A 19,341-nucleotide genomic window follows, 5' to 3' on the forward strand; every position below is an offset into this window, starting at 1 on the left:
ATACTCACAAAGAGAAATTCAAACCCTTTGGTCCCAAAACTAAAATTTAGCAACCAACCTTTTTTGTCTCTAATTTAGTCTTTTTTTTCCTAACAAAAATTACTCCTATAGAATTAGCTCAAACACAAACTCAACTTATGATTATTACAAGCACCATAATGCGCAAAAACTATTCTACAAGTTGGCTCCATTTCTTCATGCAAAATAAATGGTCGAGTCTTATTTCTTAACCCTTCAATGTCTTCAAAAAAATCCAAAAATTATCTTCAATTTCTTCCTTGGTGAGTCATTCCAAGATCATATTAGTTAGGTTAACTTGTAAGACAAGTTAACTATGGTTGGCCATGTGAAATACATATGGGTGCCCCAATCATTACTTTCTCATTGGCCAATAGAAATGAAAATATGCAATATGGTGTGCAAAAGTGTGATGGGGATTGTGAGTAGGGGTGGCTATATGGGCTAAAGCCCTCAAGCTATCCCACGAAGCCCGCAACCCACATAGTTAATGGGCCTATTTTTCAAAAATTCACATAATAATAAAAGAAATTAATTGTGGCCCACGAAGTCTGCAAATTTTGTGAGCTTTATTTGCAAACCTCGCAGGTTAGCCTATTTAAGAGAGTTTTTTTTTCTTCTATCTTTATGAGAGATTTTGTATTTCGGGTCATTAGAATAAGAATATATTTTTCTTTTGGGAGTGCATCTAGTAATTGGAAAATGCAACCAATTTTGATGAAACTAGTGAGTGAGGATTTCTTTCTATTATCTTTACAATGGGTGTGAGAGGGCTTTACGCTGAACATGTGAGCTATAGGGGGCTCCTTGTTGTAAATTCATTTGGCACGAAAGGGTCATGTTGAGTGAGCTCCTTCTAGAGAGCAACATGTGCTCTTTGCTTGAACTACACTAATTGTAAGGTATGCCACGTTAAGCGTCACCTTATTCATGTGTAACTATTAATTTAAATATGTGTGATGATTATTTTGATTAATTAAGTATGTTATATTGAGTACTAATGAACATATGCAATTGTTGATGGAAGTAACCTTTGATAAGCATTACAAATTATGTGAAATCTTGTGTATGGACCATGTGATGAAAAGTCTAAGCCGAAGGTTAGCCACATTGAAGTCTAGCGGGTGTGATTGTTGTGATGTTACGATTGAGTATATGATATGAATATCCATCGTGTCTTGTATGACATGCATTATGTGCATAAATTGTATTATTGTGACGATTACAATATGAAATGCATTGCCAAGGAATGTCTCGCATGTGTTAAAGCTTAGGGATTCGTGACCTTAAAGATAGCCATGTTTGGAAGCCCTAGTTTCAACCATTGTGTGTATGGGGTGTAACTTGGCCTACACCATTATCTCGACATGCCCTAGTGTATATCCTTCTAGTGTAAAGTGTTGTAATGACTTAACTTGACATGTTCTCCTAGTCTACTCTAAGTGTGCCTTAGGGCAACAGTTGAATTATTTTACTAACACCACAAGCATATAGTATAGAGAGTTCGTGTCAATTGCATTGTCGAGAACACGATGGTTGTGTATTGAATGGATGTGGATCATAAATATTGCTTATGATGAACTGTGGAATTTTTTGGGGGTGCAACTGCTATTTGTTGGTCTATATATGTAAATGTGTATGTAATGCTTGTTACGTATGGCTACCCAACCATAACTTACACTAGTAGCCAAAATGAGATATTTCTCACTCTTTTTTTTCTCTTCAATGGTGTTTGGTGTGTTCTTGCAAGTAAGGTTCATCATGAGGATGATGAGGTTGAGACGAGGCTTTTTGTACTTGGTTGTGCTATGATAGGATGTGACATTTGGGTAGAGGTAAGGATTTCATTTATGTTAGTTGATCTTCACGTTAGGACCTTATGTTAGATTTTGTTTTGTATTCATTATATTTGACCTCTATTTTAGTCATTATTTTGGTTTCATTATTTATGTGATACCTTTATTCGAGGGGATGTGGAACTTGGTTTCATTCAGTAATATTATTTTTGTTATTTGGTTCTATATTCATTAATTTATTAAGTTATGTTAGCATATGGGATAAAAGGGTGTTATGAGTGAGCTACGGTCTCCCATATAGGGCATAACCCGCTTAGTAAGCTATGGCCACCCAACAAAGTGATCCATAATGGGTTAAACTCACTCAACAAGAACAATCTGCTTAAGCGAAAAGATTTAGAGGAGTTTAAGCACCAGACAAGGTTATGCTCACTTGACGAGATTCCTCTAGTTTTGTTGATGTGTTATTTCAATTGAATCTTGATGAGGTGTTGGTGTTTTTAGTTGATTATTACATGTTATAAGTTGAAATATGTTATTCTATGAAAATGTTCTATGTTGTTGATTTTCTTATCCCATATGATGACAATGAATATGTGTTGTATATAATAAGAGTTCTCTTTGTTGCTAATGCATGATGCATGCTTTTTGTGTTGTGAGTTGAACTTATATTTAGAGGAGAGTAAGTTATTTTTTATGGTGGAAGATCCCATGTGAGGATTTGAGTTGTGGTGCTTTAAGAGCTCCAAAATAAATAAAAAATTCTTCAATGAGAGAGTTGACTCCTGAAGTGGAGAGTTGTTTTAAAAGTTGTCCTTATAGGTTCTTAATTAATACAATATGAGTACAAAGTTGAGTCATATTGCTTTGTAAAGTGGCCAATGAGTAAAGCATAAGGTCACAGGCTAAAATCCTTAACTAAATATTGGAAGGGTGCACAATATTTGAAGGGTAGGTAAAAGGTTAATTTTATATGGGCTTAGTTGATGCATATTAATGTTGTGGTAAGTCAACACTCAAGTTGTTCTATTCCTAATAGTAGTATTGGACTTTTGATGACATGTTGCCTTCTAAAAGTCCTATTGCAAGGGCAACGTCAAGGAGGATGTAAGAGGAATGAGCTCGTGGTGAAGGTAGGGGGCCTAAGCTCCTTTTGAGTTATAGGTTAATTACTTAGTTTATTTTCTTTGTGTATATTTTTCCTTGTAAATATTTTCCTTGTTTTTGACCTTATATTTTTGGTCAAGTAGTGTAAGAATTTATGTTCTTGTATTTTTTGTCAAGTAGTTTAAGAATTTATTTCATTGTATTTTTTACTTTTAAATGTGTAAGTAGTATTTTCGGAGTGGTGCAACTAGAAAAAGCTAGTTGGACTTTTTGAGCTTAAATGACCTATGAGCACCACTTTGGCCTCATGTGGGGCATTCACTTGCTTGAGCAAGTGTGTTGGAAATCCAACATGGAGGAGAGATGGTTGTCTCACGAGTTATTCAAGAAGCCAACATGTCACATGGCCTTGTCTAGTCACACTTTAAACATTATGCCAAGTAGTAGCCTCCTATTAGCTCTTCTAAATTTAGGATGGTGACATGAGTCACACTTTCCTTGCCTTACCATGTGGCAAGCTATTATTGGCTCTCTTAGATCTAAGATAGTGACACTTGGGAGAAAATTATTTGAATTCGAATTAATAACTAGGATTAGTAGTCTTGAGTTTAAGTTAACCTAACAAAGGTTACATTTAACCTAGGTTAACTTAACTTACACCACAAGCTACCGAAACCTATATATATTTGTACCATGAATTGGACAAATCAGTTTTGAGCATTTGTAAGAAATAACATTTTTTTTCTCTTCCAAAAGCCTTAGTTCCCTCTCTTGGATAAATTATCTCCTTATAAACTTTTATCAAGGATTTCCTCCTTGTGGAAAATTCTTCACCATTCTTGCTTATCTTCTCTAAGAAGTAGCATGCCTCACCTACTCTCCTTCTTTATTGTTTTTGATTTTTTAAGCTTTGGAATCCATGGAAGAAGATAGGGAGCATCATAGAAGATAGTTGAAGAGAAACATCAACTTTCTCCAAGCTAGTTTCATCATATTTGGTATCATGAGTTTTGGTTCTTCCATGGTGGTTTCTTTTAAACATTTTCGTGTTGTTTAATTTTTTTACATGTCTTGTAGTGTGTTTGTTGATTAGATCTAAATTTTTGAATGCTATATGATAGATTTAAAATGTCTTGAAAATTTTGTTTTAAATTAAAAATAATAATTGTAGTTTCTATGAACTAATTCTCTTTGTATAACCTTAGGATTCTTGTTCTATGAGTTTTTATTTATTTTTTGATGTCTAATATTATGAAGCATGATATATTTGTGTGGTGTACGTGTGATTTTTCTTTTGAAATCTATGCATATGCTTATGTCTTGGTTGTCATGTTTAGTCTTTGTCTTCTCATCACTTCTAGTAGTACATTTTGTTTTTGAATCTTGCAAAAATATTTTGTTATATTATGCTAGCTGAATCTATTCATATTCTTTTTGTTTATGATCTTTGAGTTCATGCATGTTCTTAGATCATTAACATGCTCTTAGAAGAGTTAGGCTTCTATATGTTTTGTAAATTTCACTATTTCTTGTTTCTTTATTTTTTGCTATTCAAATTGATTTCAAACTTTAGTGAATTGTTAAAAGCTCTTGAGGCTATAGTAACATTACAAATGAACTCTCTTTTTGAAGTTCAAAAGGTTTTAAAATCAAAGGCCTAATAAAAAAATAAGAGTAGTAGCATGACTCTCACTAATTTTTGGAGTCCTTTTGAAATTTGTCTACTTCTAAATTGTTTTTGCAATTGTGTTCTTATTTTTGGGACATTTTGTGATATAGATAAAATACCTAAAACAAAAAAAAAGTAGTCACAAAATAACTCCAAAAGAACGAAGAAAATAAAAGTGTAAAAAAAAAAGAAAATAGAAAAAAAGGATAAAAATATTTTTTTATATAAAAAAATATGTGGAGTATTTTGTGAAAAGCAATTCAAAAATATTTGTCACATTTTCATTACATGTGAATTTAAATTTATTTTGAAAGTGGATTTGAATCTTTTTTTACTTTTGTAATCCAAATTTAGAACTAACCCTAGGACTACTCCTTTGATGTTTTTGCTTCCAAATTGTTTTAATTTTTACTTTTTAAATTTTTGTAATTCTTTGAGTTTATCATGCTCACTATCTTTTGGGTTTAACTTATTTTAATTTTATCTTTGTGGAGAAAATAAAGACACTAAAAGGGATTTTGAATAGTGTCAATCAAAAAACTCAACATTTTTTTTCGAAATAATAAAGTATTAGCGAAATCTTAAGAAAGCAAACAAAAAGTAAAGTAAGAAGAATACACAGTATTTTTATATTAGTTCATCTCAACCACCAAGATTACGTTCAGTCTTTGATCAACCTTAACAAGTTTCACCATCTTTTATAAAGATATAAGTATTCTTTCACAAATCACTTCTTGTTAAACCTAAATGTTCTTCAACTTGCCTCTTCAAGTAGCTACCTAAGTATTCTTTGAACACAAAATCTCTTTAACAATTAAGTATTCTTTTTACAATCAAGTCTTTTCATGCTCAAATCAATAACACAAAGTTAAAGTTGGGTAAGCTAACAATATTGTTTCGTCTTACTATCAAAACATGATACAACTAATTAAGTACAAGACTTTTTATAGAATGAATGAAATGTACAATGATCTATGAATTTGTCCCTTCATCATTTCTTTATGAATCTTCAAGCTTCTTTATATAGGTGCTTCATGAACAAGATCGTTGCAAATCCTTAAGCATCTCTTACAGACTTGCTTTGTTTATCTTCATCTTTGTTCAATATAGAGAGAAATGTTCATTAGTGCATTAAATTCTTGCATTAAATATATTTTACCAAATTGTCACTTCTTATATGATCAAGAAAGATACTTATCATCTTTTAGATGCCATAATAGAGGAATCGTGCGTGTGTTAGTCTGAAACAGCTTTTCCTGCAATTTTTACGTGCTTTACGAGATATACTAGTCTTTTATTTGATGAAAGGCATATTTTTAGTTCTTTTAGAGAATTATGAGTATCGAAGAAACTTTTCCTTTGGACCTATTAAAGAATCATGTAGACAAAGATGATTTCATTATCATACATCGTAAATGATATACAAATAATGATTTTTTTATTATTAATTATATAAAAAAATATTTATGTCATACATATTTCATTCCTATAAATTTTAATGAAATTCATACCATGCCTTAAAAAACCTCCCAAAAAAATTACATAACAGATTTTATATATTATATAATTAAATGCATAATATAATTTAATTATATATAATATGTTTGTCAAATTTAAGTAGATAAATTTAAATGATTTAGTGATAAAATAAATTGTCCTCAACCTTTAACTCCATGGTATGAATTACTATGTAATTATATATATATATATATATAAGTTAAAATTTTAATATATTATAAACAATATTTAAATTACCTCGATAATAATAAATTGTGTTAGTGTAGTGGTAACTAAGATTTAATGTAGCCAAAAAGCAACAATTCAAATACTATTTATGTTAAATTTTCTCTATTTTTTTAATTTATTTATATATCATATTCAAATTATGACCTAAATATATTTTTAATCCCTGTAAAATGAATTACAACAAACTGAGAGATCTCTACACTTACTATAGTTCAACAACTAGGCAACGGAAAAACATGAATGTCAACTAACCAAGGATTTTTCATACAACAATATATATATATACATACATACATAATACATACATACATACATAATATATATATATATATATATATATATATATATATATATATGAAGGAGGTTATAATAACATCGGTGTAACTTTTACTAAGTGTTACACCGCTCAATAACTTTATGTTAAATGCAAATTTTGTAAATCGAACCGTTAGATTAAAAGTTCATATCTCTTAGATCATATATACAAAATTTTATATTAATCCAAGATGATTTGATACTTCATTTTTTTAAAACAAAATTGGCGTAATATATTCATTTCAAAATATACTAAAATATGAACACTTTGATCACCTTCAAGTTGTTATCCAATTTTAACAAAATTGGATATACATTTTTAAAGTGATATGAACTTTCAATCTAACGGTTGGATTTTCAAAATTCACATTTAATATAAAGTTATTGAGTGGTGTAACACTTGATAAAAGTTACACCGGTGTAATTATAACCCCCTATATATATATATATATACATGTATATACGTATGTACGTAGACACACATATATGCATGTGTAAGGAGTAATCAACTAAAAATATAAAAGTCCCTCAGTGGGACTACAACATGATCCTCGACACACACACACACACACACACACACATATACACACACACACAAATATATGGATAAAAGATAAACACTAGAATGGAGATTGATAGTGTATATAAAAAACTCATTCTTTTTTACATAGTGAAGTAGTAATACTAGTCGGATGGAATGCAAAGAGAAGTCAGACAAAACATTGGGTATTTTTATACTAGTTCAACTCAACTACTGAGACTATGTTTAGTTCTCAATTCAACATAATGAGTTCTATTATCTTTCAAAAAAGATACAAGAAGAAAACTCTTGGTTCAAAATTCAAATGCTAAAAATGTATTCTAGTAATCGATTACCAGACCTTGTAATCGATTACAAGAAGAGGGAACTTCAAAATTTGAATTTAAAAGATACAACGTTTCAAATTATTTTTTAACTTAAAAATTGTTGTAATCAATTACCAATTCTTTGTAATCGATTACTAGAGTATCTTTTCTGAAAATTATAAAGAGCTACAACTCTTCATGAAAAGCCACAACCTAATAAATAATTGTCTATAAATACCTATAATTTTTCAGAAGAATGTTCTCTATTGTGAAAAAGTTATTTACAAAACTACTTGGTCAAATACATTTGTATTATTCTCTAAAGAGTTCATTAAGATCTTAAAAAGTGTAATATCTACTCTTAAAAGAGAGTTATTCTGTAATACCCACTTGATCATTTGATCTGTGAAGAGAGACATTTGTCAAAATTATTCTATCATTCAATCTATAGAGGAGAAAGTGTTTTTCTCCTGGGTGTTTGTGGATCTCAACACAAGGAAAGGAAATTCCAAGGTGTTGGAGGATTCAAGTCTTGTAAGGATTACAAGGATAGTGAAATCTCAAGTGGGAGACTTGAGGACTAGACGTAGGCAGGATTGGCCGAACCAATATAAAATCAAGTTTGCAAATCCTTCTCCTTACTCTTTTATTTATTCCTTTGATTGTGCATAAGTAGTGAGCATCTTCATTCTTTACATATAAATTTATCTAAGGAATTGAATTTATAAGAAAGTAATTCGAAAAAATTTTAAAAGAGGAAAACTTGGAAAACTTAATTCACCTCCCTTTTAAGTTATATAAGGCTACTTGTCTAACAACTATTGTTCAATCATAATTAGAGTTTCATTTTGATAATATATGTAATAAAGGATTTAATTTAATGTCAATGTGTATTACCATGGTAAAACTCCAATTTTAATTGGAGAATAGCACCAACGGCCCTAATAGTCCTATGATACTCTGTGTAAGTTTTGTCCTTATTAATATGGATACAAGTTAGCCTTTGTGTTGTTGAGTTAACGGCTTTGATGAACATTCCTATTATTTAGTTTATTAATGTTAGCTTTAACTAAGATTGCAAAGATTGTTTATGTGTTGTAAAACTATAGAGCATATGAGATGGCATGCTTTAAAGAACAAGGATGGTTTCATAAGGCATCCAAGGGACGGTGAGGCTTGGAAGACATTTAGTTTAATGCATCCTAAATTTGCTTATGATCCTCAAAATGTTCGCTTAGGCCTTGCTAGTGATGGTTTTAATCCTTTTGGCACTATGATTTCTACTTATAGTATTTGGCCAGTGTTTTTAATCCCATACAATCTTCCTCCTTGGATATGTATGAAGCACACTTCATTGGTCCTATCCATAATAATTCCAGGCAAGTAGATGCCTAGAAATAATATTGATGTGTACATACAACCCCTTGTGGACGAGTTATGTGAGCTATGGAATGATGATGTGGAGACCTTTGATTCTTCATTGAATGAAACTTTTAGAATGCGAGCAGCTATTATGTGGACAATTAGTGACTTTCCTGGCCTAGGCATTTTCTCTGGTTGGAACACACACATAAAGGTTTAGCTTGCCCTACTTGTAACTTTGATGTAGAACCTTGTCATCTTCCTCATAGTAAAAAGTGGTGTTTTATGGGGCATCGTCATTTTTTAAGCAGAAACCATAGATATAGATTGAATTGTGTTCGCTTTGATGGAAACATTGAAGAACGAAATCCACTACTAAAATTATCAGGATCTGACATTTTTAAGCAAGTGGAAAATATTAATGTTACATTTAGGAGAGGAGTGATGTTGGATGGTAGAGAAAAAAGATCTAGACAACCAGTTAAATAATGGAAAAAAAAAAGCATATTCTTTGAACTTCTATATTGGGAGTCTAATTTGTTACGCCATAATCTAGATTTTATGCATATTGAAAAAATGTATATGACAATATCATATATACTTTGCTCAATGAGAAGCCTAAATCAAAAGACAATCTTAATGCTCAGAAAGATTTGAAGGAAATAGGCATAAGACGGGATCTTTGGCTAGACAATCTTAATCTATGACTGGATTAATCCTTCATTGATGGTTTTGAAAGGTTCATAGAATCGCCACCGATATTTTTCTCAAAGCATCGAAAAAAGAAAATCATTTTTAAAAATAGTTGGGTACGAGGTTGGTTACGTGTGGGGAAGGTGTTAGACACCCCACAACGTCTAGTATTAGTACCCTATGGCATATTTATTAACAAGATTAAGCAGAGATTACTATTTTTACCCTTTTATTACAGATATATGAGTAAGTTATCTACATGAACGCAAATCTGAACGCTAATCTAAACATACATTATTTAAAGCAATAAATAAGACAAGGAATAAAGAAAAGAACCTCTAAAGTAAGCTTTTATTAGAAGAAAAACTTGAAGGAGTTTTGTGGCAGCCTCTTCACTCTACAAAAATCTCATTGTCACTTGAAAATTTAAACTAGAAACTTTGAAATCTCGGGCCGAAGGGCTTGAAATCTCTTAATCAGGCTCTCAATGAGTTTATTTTTTTTACTCAGAGTGCTTCTAAATAGAGTCAAGAGAGAGATAAGTCCAAAATTTCAAATTTTGGAAGGTATGTCTAGTGTGGTGGAGCCAAGATCCATTTATAGGTATCAAGGAGTGGAAACGGTCGTTCCAAGGGGAGAATGACCGTTCTCACCCATTTTTGCAAGTGTAATTTTTTGTTTGGGAACGGTCATATCCAATTTGGAATGACCATACTCAGTGACATTGAGTATGGTTGTTCTCATGGCCAGTATGTTTGTTCTTAGTGTTTAAAAACTTGTTTTCTTGGTTCTTTGACTTCTTGGGATGCCTTCTAACGGTCCACTACCTCTTTTTCAAGCATCATTGAGTCTACAACTCCTATTAGGGGACATTTCCTTCACTTTTGAAGCTTCCCATCGTCGAATTCTTAACCCGAACAGAAATTGGTGTCAATAGCTACCCTTCTTTACTTAACCTTCGAATAGAAATACATTCTTTTTTCGAGGGCAAGTAAAGACGTAGATATGTGTCTGTTTGAGCCTTCAGATCTTTGATTCTTAGCAGATCATCTAAAGGTTGAGTGTTATGTAAATCCGTCTTCATGTCCTGAATATTGATGTTCAGTATCGTTTGAGCTCAACCTCTTCAAACTGGGCGAAGATTAGTGGTTCTTGCTGATATTTGAGTAGTTTCTCTAGGTTAGGTATTGTTGGCCTCCCTAGGCCACCGGAGTGCGATCGTTCACTTGTCCAGGTTAGGTATTGTTGACCTCCCTAGGCCTCCGAAGTACAATCTGTATATACCTATCCCAATTTAGGTATTATGGACCTCTTTAGGTCATCGGAGTACAGTTATTCACTTGTCTAGCTAGGGTATCCTTGAATCGGCCTCCCCTAGCCTCTAGAGTATGGTTGGGTCACCTTTTTTCTAGGTTGGGCATTGTTGAATCGGCCTCCCCAAGCCCCTAGAGTACGGTCTTCATATACTTGTTTGAGTTTAGGTATTATGGACCTCCTCAGGTTACAGAAGTACGGTTGCTCACTTGTCTGGCTGGGGTATCCTCGAATCGGCCTCCCTTAGCCCTTAGAGTACGATTAGGTCACCTTTTTTCTGGGTTGGGTATTGTTGAATCGACCTCCCCAAGCCCTTGGAGTATGGTTAGTATATACCTATCTGGGTTTAGGTATTATGGACCTCTTCAAGTCATTGGAATGCGATTGTTCACCTATCCAGTTGGTGTATCCTTAAATCGGCCTCCCCTAGCCCCTAGAGTACGGTCCGGTCACCTTTTTTCTAGGTTGAGTATTATTGAATCAGCCTCCCTAGGCCCCCAAAGTATGGTATGCATATACCTGTCTGAGTTTAGGTATTATGGACCTCCTTAGGTCACTAGAGTATGGTTGTTCACCTATTCGGCTGGGGTATCCCCGAATTGGCCTCCCCTAGCCCCTAGTGTACAATTGGGTCACCTTTTTTTCTAGGTTGGGTATTGTTGAATCAACCTCCCCAGGACTATTGCTTATGTTTGCAATTCTTTTGATTTGAGAGAGGGTCCATCTGGGACGACATTTTGATTAAAAGCCTCTTGTTTGGCAGAGTTTTGATTAATTGATCCTCTTGATCAATTTGAGCTCACTTGAGTTAAGCCATTTTTCTTAAGGACGATGGAAGAAAGAGCTCTCTAGAGCTAAGCAGCTTTTGCTAAGGTTCTTCACGACGGAAGAAAGAGTCCATCTAGGACAATGATCTTCATTTTTATTCCTGTGTTGGATCTTGGTTGATTCTCTTGAGGATTTGGTTGACGCTTGCTCAAGCTAAACATTTTCTACTGAGGAGTCCAACTAGGACATTGATTTTTGCTGATTACCCTTGGTTCTTGACTTATTCACTAGGGATTGCTTTTGAACTCTATTGAGTTAAGCATTCACTACTAAGGATTTTTCATGATGAGAGATATAGTCCAACTAGGATATTAATCTTTACATGTTGCCCCTATGTCAAGTAAAATCTTGACTGATCTACTAGGTAAGAATATTTTCTTGTATGTTTTTTCTGGATGAGTCTTGAAATGGGTAACTCTCTCATTTTTTACAGTTTTTTTAGGAGCAATCCGTCAGGGATGATCTTCCTTGGTAAATTCTCCACTATAGGGATAAAGCCTTTCTAGCAAATGAATCTATTGGGGATAATCCCTTGATTGGGTAAAAATCCTTTTTGATCTATTAGGGAAGGATTTTGAGAAGTCAATGGTGACAATGCATCTTTGGCGGATGAGTCCATCAAGAACAATGATTCAAATTTTATCCCTTGATTAGGTAAGCCTTTAGCTACTCTGGTGGGGATATACTCTTGTGAACTCTTTGTTAATGCTATATTTTGTAGAGAAATCCACCAAGGATAATATTTTTTTTGGGAACTACCCATGTGTTAGGTAGAAATCTTATTTAAGACCTTATTGGGGATGGATTGCCTCACCTTTGATAGGCATTTATCCATTGAGGATTTGTTGCTTTGAAGTGCGTGAGTATTGTTGTTGAAGCCTCTCTAGGCTTGATTTCCATTGGGGATGCTTTTAGCACTTTCAATATTATTTATCTAAAGCCTCTTCAAGCTTGATGTGGATCTTTGAGCAAACAATAACCCTGATTGGGTATTTTGACAAACAATGTCACTAGGAGATTGAATCCATTTTTGGACAATATGTGACACCCTTACTACCTCCAACACATATATAAATAAATCTTGTAAATAAACTAAAGAATAAAATATTCAACGTTGGTAAAAGGGTTCACATAAAACCTTCATAAATAACCAAAATAATTAAAAATGAAATTTAGAAAGTAAAACTTGAGAGTTTACAAATTTCTTTCAAAAGAGAAGTTATAACTCTAAATACATATAAAAATTTATCCTAGAATTCTCTGCCCCGCTGTCACAATATCAGAGCACACCCACAACTCAACGGTTGACATTCTAGATGCCACTCACAGCTGGATTTTCCTCACCTAAAACATCCACAAATTGTACGGTGAGAAAAGAAAACATTTATATATAAAGCACACAAAGAAATTCACAACATCATTTCATCATAACTTGGAATGTTATTTACAAGAATTTCTATAGATATATCATCATTCTATCAATCATTCATCTTCACATCTCAATTCACAATTACACCAATCCATCACAATCCACACAAATCTTACAATTAACCCTATGTCAAGGTCACGCCTGTAGCATCTCTTGCTCGAGGTCGTGTCACCCCCAACATAAGCATTATTTGCCTCACACATGCCACCCTATGCCAAGGTCACGCCTGTAGCATCTCTTGCCCAAGGTCGTGTCACCCCCGACATAAGCATGAGAAATCACATATCCTACACTGTGCCAAGGTCACGCCTGCAACATCTCTTGCTCGAGGTCGTGCCACCCCCGACATAAGCATGAGGAATCACCCATCCCATACTATGTCAAGGTCACGCCTGTAGCATTTCTTGCCTAAGGTCGTGCCACCCTTTGTCACAAGTGTGAGGAACCACAATCACATTCTCATTCACATCCACATCCACATCCACATCCACATTCACATCCACATCCACATCTCAATTCCATAATACATACACAATCCACACAAAATAGTGGTTCACATACCCCTCAAGTAATTCACCATGAATCCTCATCTAGATCATCAATTTTATCAAATAATATAACAATAACATTCATAAATTAGTATAATAATCAATGGAACTAGCAATTTAATATAATCTTAACCCAAACAATAAAACCCCCAATTTTTCCAAAACCTAACTCACAAGCACTTTTCTATAATTTTGTTCTCTCTCCCAGAGCATCATTTTTACAAATAAATCATATATTCGTAGTCCTAAATATATACAGCATCACATAAGACCAATGATTCTCCAAACATAAATAATTATAAAATTACTCATAATCCTAAGGGCTCTTCCTCTACCCAATTCCCTCATATAACTCTACATATAAATAATCCCTTTTTCCCCCATACCTGGATAAATAGTAGCTGAAACTAAGGATCTGGTTGATCTCCTCCGCTGGGTTCCTCTCGATCTTCAGAGAGTGCAGAAGAAGATAAGAGAGAAAAGAAGAAAAGAAATCAGAAAATGAGATGTGTGCCTTTTAGGAGTGGTAGAGAGCGCAATTTATAGGCATCAGGCTTCGCCGGAACGGCCCGTTCCAAATCCGGAACGGCCCGTTCTGGACCCTTAAATCATGGGTAAAAATCACATCCAGAACGGCCCGTTCTCATACCAGAACGGTCCGTTCTGGGGTGCATTTAATACTCACAACGGTCATATTTCGGAACGGCCCGTTCTCAATTAAGAATCGTAGGCAAATTTAATGGTTTGGAACGGCCGGTTCCAAATCCGGAACGGCCCGTTCCGGGCTACCAAAAGTAGGTCTATTTAGTAATTTGGAACGGCCCGTTCCGGGCTACTAAACCACCTTAATTGGGCTCTTGGCCCAGTGAAAATTGGGTTGTTACACAATACCCAATTTTTTTTTGTTTGTTGAACAACATCAATGAGGAGAACTTCGTGTCCCAAGTGTTTATTGTATTGATCGCTTGTTATGCAATTTACCCATCTGGGGTTATCGTGTTGAATATTTTTGTTCCTTTAAGGAGAATTTTTTGTTTGGTGCCACTGATAGAAGGTTATGTTTGGGTCGATTTTGTTGTTTGAAATGGACTTGATTGTTTGATAGCCTTCCTGGTTGATTTCTGCTTTCTTGCTTTGGTTAGGGGTAGTTAGTGCCCCTGGTTTTGGATATTCTTATCCGGTAGCCTGGTTGGCTTTTCAATTCTTGATGACTTAGAGTTATTCCTTATTTTGTGTTTTTTCTTTTGAGCTTCAGCTTTTCACAAGGTGAATCTTAACCTTTTATTCTTTCTAGGCTTTGGTTTTTTCTATAGAGTGAAGCTTAGCCTTTTATTATATTTTTTGTTTTTTAAGCTTCGACTTTTTCTACAGATTGAAGCTTTGCCTTTTATTATATGTTGGTATTTGCTTTTCTGATGGGAAGTTGTGTTATGTTCGTCTTGAACTTTGATTTGTTTGTTGATCATTTTGATTATATCCTGCAAATGTTAGGCTTTTGCATTTTTTTTAAATAATCCCCCTCTAGTAAAGAAAAATGCATTCTAAGTGTGTGATATGTTTTATTATGCACGCCATATGTTTTATTTAATCCCCATAAGGTGACTTTTTCCGTCTTCTTTTGAATAAACCATCTTGGAGCTTTTATTTACTATCGTTCCAAATTTTTTTACTACTTTTATCAATGTTTTATGCTTTTTAGGGGCTCCCATTCTTGTTTTATTAACACCCTAATTTTTGCCTAAGTCACTCTTGGTGAACTTTTGACTTAGTGGGCCATTCATTTTTCTTTCTTTTTAAGACCCTAACTTTTACCTAGGCCGCCCTTAATGGGTTTTCAACCTAGTGGGTCATTCATTTTTCTTTCTTTTTGACTTGTTTAAATTTTGATAACCCTTAATAAAACATGTCATTATCAATGCAAAAGAGAGAAAAGAAAGAAAAGGAATATTTTATTAAAATCAAATGGCTTTGTACTGAAGGAAATACAACAATATTTAGAAGAATGGGTGACCAAGGTAGGCTAGTGTTTTTGGGTTTAAAATAAGCACCCCCTTGGATAATACACATGATTGTCATCCTAGTGACCTTTGACTGCTTGTCTGAGTAGAATACTTGTTGTTTAGCCATAAGTGGCTTGTAAAGAATACTTGTTGTTTAGCTAGAAGTGACTTGTAAAGAATACTTGCATCTTGGATAAGATAGTGGAACTTAATCTGGTTGGATTGAGAATTGGATGTAGTCTCTGGGTTGGAGATGAACTAGGGTAAAAATACTTGTGTCATTTCTTCTACTTCATTAGTTCATCTGATTACTCTCTAGTACTTTGCCTGTTGGTATTTTTCACTATCTCATTGCAAAAAGCACAAGTTTTTGATATATACTATTCAACCCCTCATTCTAGTGTGTATCTTTTTCTCCAACGGTCGTTAAAGAGTTTAAAAAGTGATGTTGTGTATTTTACTCGTATTTTAGCACTTTAATTCACAAGAATTCATAGCATAATCATGCATATCTTTCATGTTTTTAATAAATTTTTATATCATTTTCCTATTTTATGCTTTTCTTGGTATGTGTTGTGTTTTCTCTGAGCAGGATCAAGATTTAAGAATTAAAGAGGAAATGCTGAGCTACAGGGAAAATCACGGCCGTGATTCTAAATCACGCCCGTGATTCACCAGAGAAAATCACGGCCGTGACTCCCAATCACACCCGTGAACGCCACTGACCCTTCATAGATGTGCTCCAGAGAAGATCACGGTCGTGATTCTCAGTCACGGCCGTGATTCACTTCGCGTCCCGGCTTTTTAAGTTTTATGTTTTATTTTTATTTTATCTTTGTAATTTTTATCTTGGTAGTTTTACCTTTTTACCCTTTTAGGTTATAAATTAGATGAGGTTAGCCTAGAACGGGGACTTTTGTTTCGGAGACAGTTTTTTTTAGTTTTTGACACTTGGAGAAGGTTGGGCGCCTGTGCCATCGACTCTAAGGTTTGCTTTTCTTTTATTCTTCTTTTCTTGGAGAACTACTATGAACTCCTGTGAGTAGTTTCCCTTTTTCTAGGATCAGGGCTTAGCCTCTGAGAACCTCTTTATTAATGCATTATTCAGTTTCTTAATTTTATTCCAATTCTTGATCTGTTATTTTATATTTTATATATGAACTTTAATATTATTGTTTTCATAATAACATTAATTAAGGATGAACTGAGAGGAGAACTTGATTATAATTATGATAAACAATTAATCTTAATTTTCATAATCATAGATAATTAGGGATGAACTGAGAGGAGAACCTAATTATCGGAACCTAAAGGAACAGACTTGAGTGTTAAATCACGAGAGTTGATTTAAGCTTTCGAGGAGCAATAGATTAACAAAGATCTTAATGGGTTTAATTGAACGTAATTACTACGAGAGTAGAGATTAATTTTAATTAAACACGTCCTCGTAGCCTGAGAAGGTGCAAGGATTAAATTAGGTTAAGACTACCTTCAAGATGGAATAGAATTAATTAATGAAAATAATAATTCAATATTGTTGGAACTCTTTGTGCGAACCCTAGATTCCCGGAAATCTCCTTATCTTATCTTAAAGTTTTATCTTATTCATTAATTGCATTACTATCTCTTTTACCATCAAATCTGATCTTATCATCTCAAAACAAAAATTCAATCTGTTTTAAAATTCAAATTAAAATACTAGTAATTCTAGGTCAAACACGTAGTCCCTGTGATTCGATATTTATTACTTGACGACAACCGTACACTTGCGGTTTTCCATACATCAAGTTTTTGGCGCCGTTGCCGGGGACTACGTCTCTTGATTTAAATTACAATTATTTTAATTCGAATTTTAAAAAAAATAAAAAAAAAATTAAATAAATAAATAATTTTTTTTTTTTTGTTTGTTAGTATTTACTTCTCCAATTCAGATTTCACGGGTCACTTTCTTTTTTTTTGCAGTGCCTTAGGGTTAATACAAAAGAGATCTCTACGTCTTGGGAAACCAACACCACTTGATCCTGAGATTGAAAGAACTCTCCTGAGAAGGAAAAGAAACCTTTCTAGAGAATTTGACATGGCTGCACAACGAGATAATTTACCGCTTCGGGATTACTCTGCACCCGTAGCTCGTGGGATACCTGGAGGGGAGATGCAAACTGGAGCTACTGTACCAGCTTCTCTGGTGAATATGCTCAAACAGAACACCTTTGGAGGACTACCATCAGAAGATCCTAATGACCACTTAGAGGGGTTCTTGGAAATCTGTGAGACCCAGCAATTTGATGATGAAGTTTCTGATGGAATGCGACTCCGCTTATTCTCACTCACCTTGAGAGATAAGGCAAAGGTGTGGCTAAGAACAGTGCCTAGAGAAAAGATAGCAACTTGGGAATTATGTGAAAGAGCTTTTCTAGAGAAATTCTTTCCTCCTTCTAAAACTAAAGAATTGAGGAAGAAAATCACTAATTTCCAACAAGGCACTAGAGAGACTATTTATGAAGCATGGGAGCGGTTCAAAGGATATCTTCAAGCATGCCCACAACATGGCTTCAACCGTTGGCTTACCATCCAATTTTTCTTTGAAGGATTGGACCAACAAAGCACCATGATATTAGACTCAGCAGCTGGAGGATCTTTCATGGGGAAACCTATTAATGACTGCATGATTATTTTGGAAAATGTAGCCTCAAATCACAGCCAATACAGTGAAAGAGAAGTCACAGCAAGGAAAGGAACTCCGGGGCGATATGAAGTGAACAATATTGAGTTACTTTTAGCAAAATTTGATACTCTTAATCAAAGATTAGACAAGATGGAAAAAGCTAAGGTTAATTCAGTGGCTACAAATCAAGTATGTGACCTTTGTAGGGAACAAGGGCACACTGCAGTAGATTGTACCTCAATTTTTACTGGAGAAAAAGAAGATACTACTGAACAGGTGGCAGCTTCTCATAATTTCTATGACACTCCTCGAAGAGAGAAGAGTAATCCATATTCCAACACATACAACCCTGGTTGGAAGAATCATCCTAACTTTTCTTGGAAGAATAACCCAGTTCAAGGAACTAGCAATCAGCAACCTAATTTCCGTCCGTCCAATCACTTCATTAATGGGGAAGGAAATCCAGTACAGACACCCTCAATTCAACAAAGTGTTTCAAGATTAGAAAACCTTATGGAGAATTTTGTCACTAATCAAAAACAGACCAATGATTCAATGGAAAATTCTATTCAAAACCTTGCTGTCAAGGTTGAGAATATTACTCTCCACAACAAGATGCTGGAAAATCAAATTGCACAGTTGATGCCTAGTTCAAACAATTCTCCAGGTAAGTTCCCAGGTAAAACAGTTGCAAACCCAGCTGAAAATGTTAATGCTGTTACTTTAAGGAGTGGGAAGAAATTAGACAGACCTGTGTCTAATCAAAATGATAATATTGAGATTGATGAAGACGCTTCTCCTATGGTTGAAAAACCTGAAAAAGAGAGATTAGAAAAAGAAAAAGTATCTTCATCAAAGCCTCAAACTGTTTATCACCCTCCAATTCCTTTTCCTCAAAGGTTAGCAAGGACTAAACTTGATAGACAATTTGAAAAATTTTTAAATATGATCAAACAAGTGTATGTAAACATTCCATTTGTAGAAGCTCTACAACAGATGCCTACA

The 19,341-nt window shown here is 34.1% G+C and overlaps 1 non-coding gene across 1 annotated transcript; it reads right to left on the bottom strand.

Moving 5' to 3' along the window:
• Nucleotides 1-18,117: 18,117 nt before the first annotated feature.
• Nucleotides 18,118-18,224, bottom strand: LOC145952931 (small nucleolar RNA R71). Its single transcript, XR_014430438.1, has one exon. It is a non-coding gene; the product is annotated as a small nucleolar RNA R71 (small nucleolar RNA).
• Nucleotides 18,225-19,341: the final 1,117 nt, after the last annotated feature.

Source organism: Cajanus cajan, chromosome 10 (genome assembly GCF_000230855.2).
Source record: "Cajanus cajan strain Asha chromosome 10, NIPB_CcT2T_4, whole genome shotgun sequence".
NCBI lineage: Eukaryota > Viridiplantae > Streptophyta > Magnoliopsida > Fabales > Fabaceae > Cajanus > Cajanus cajan.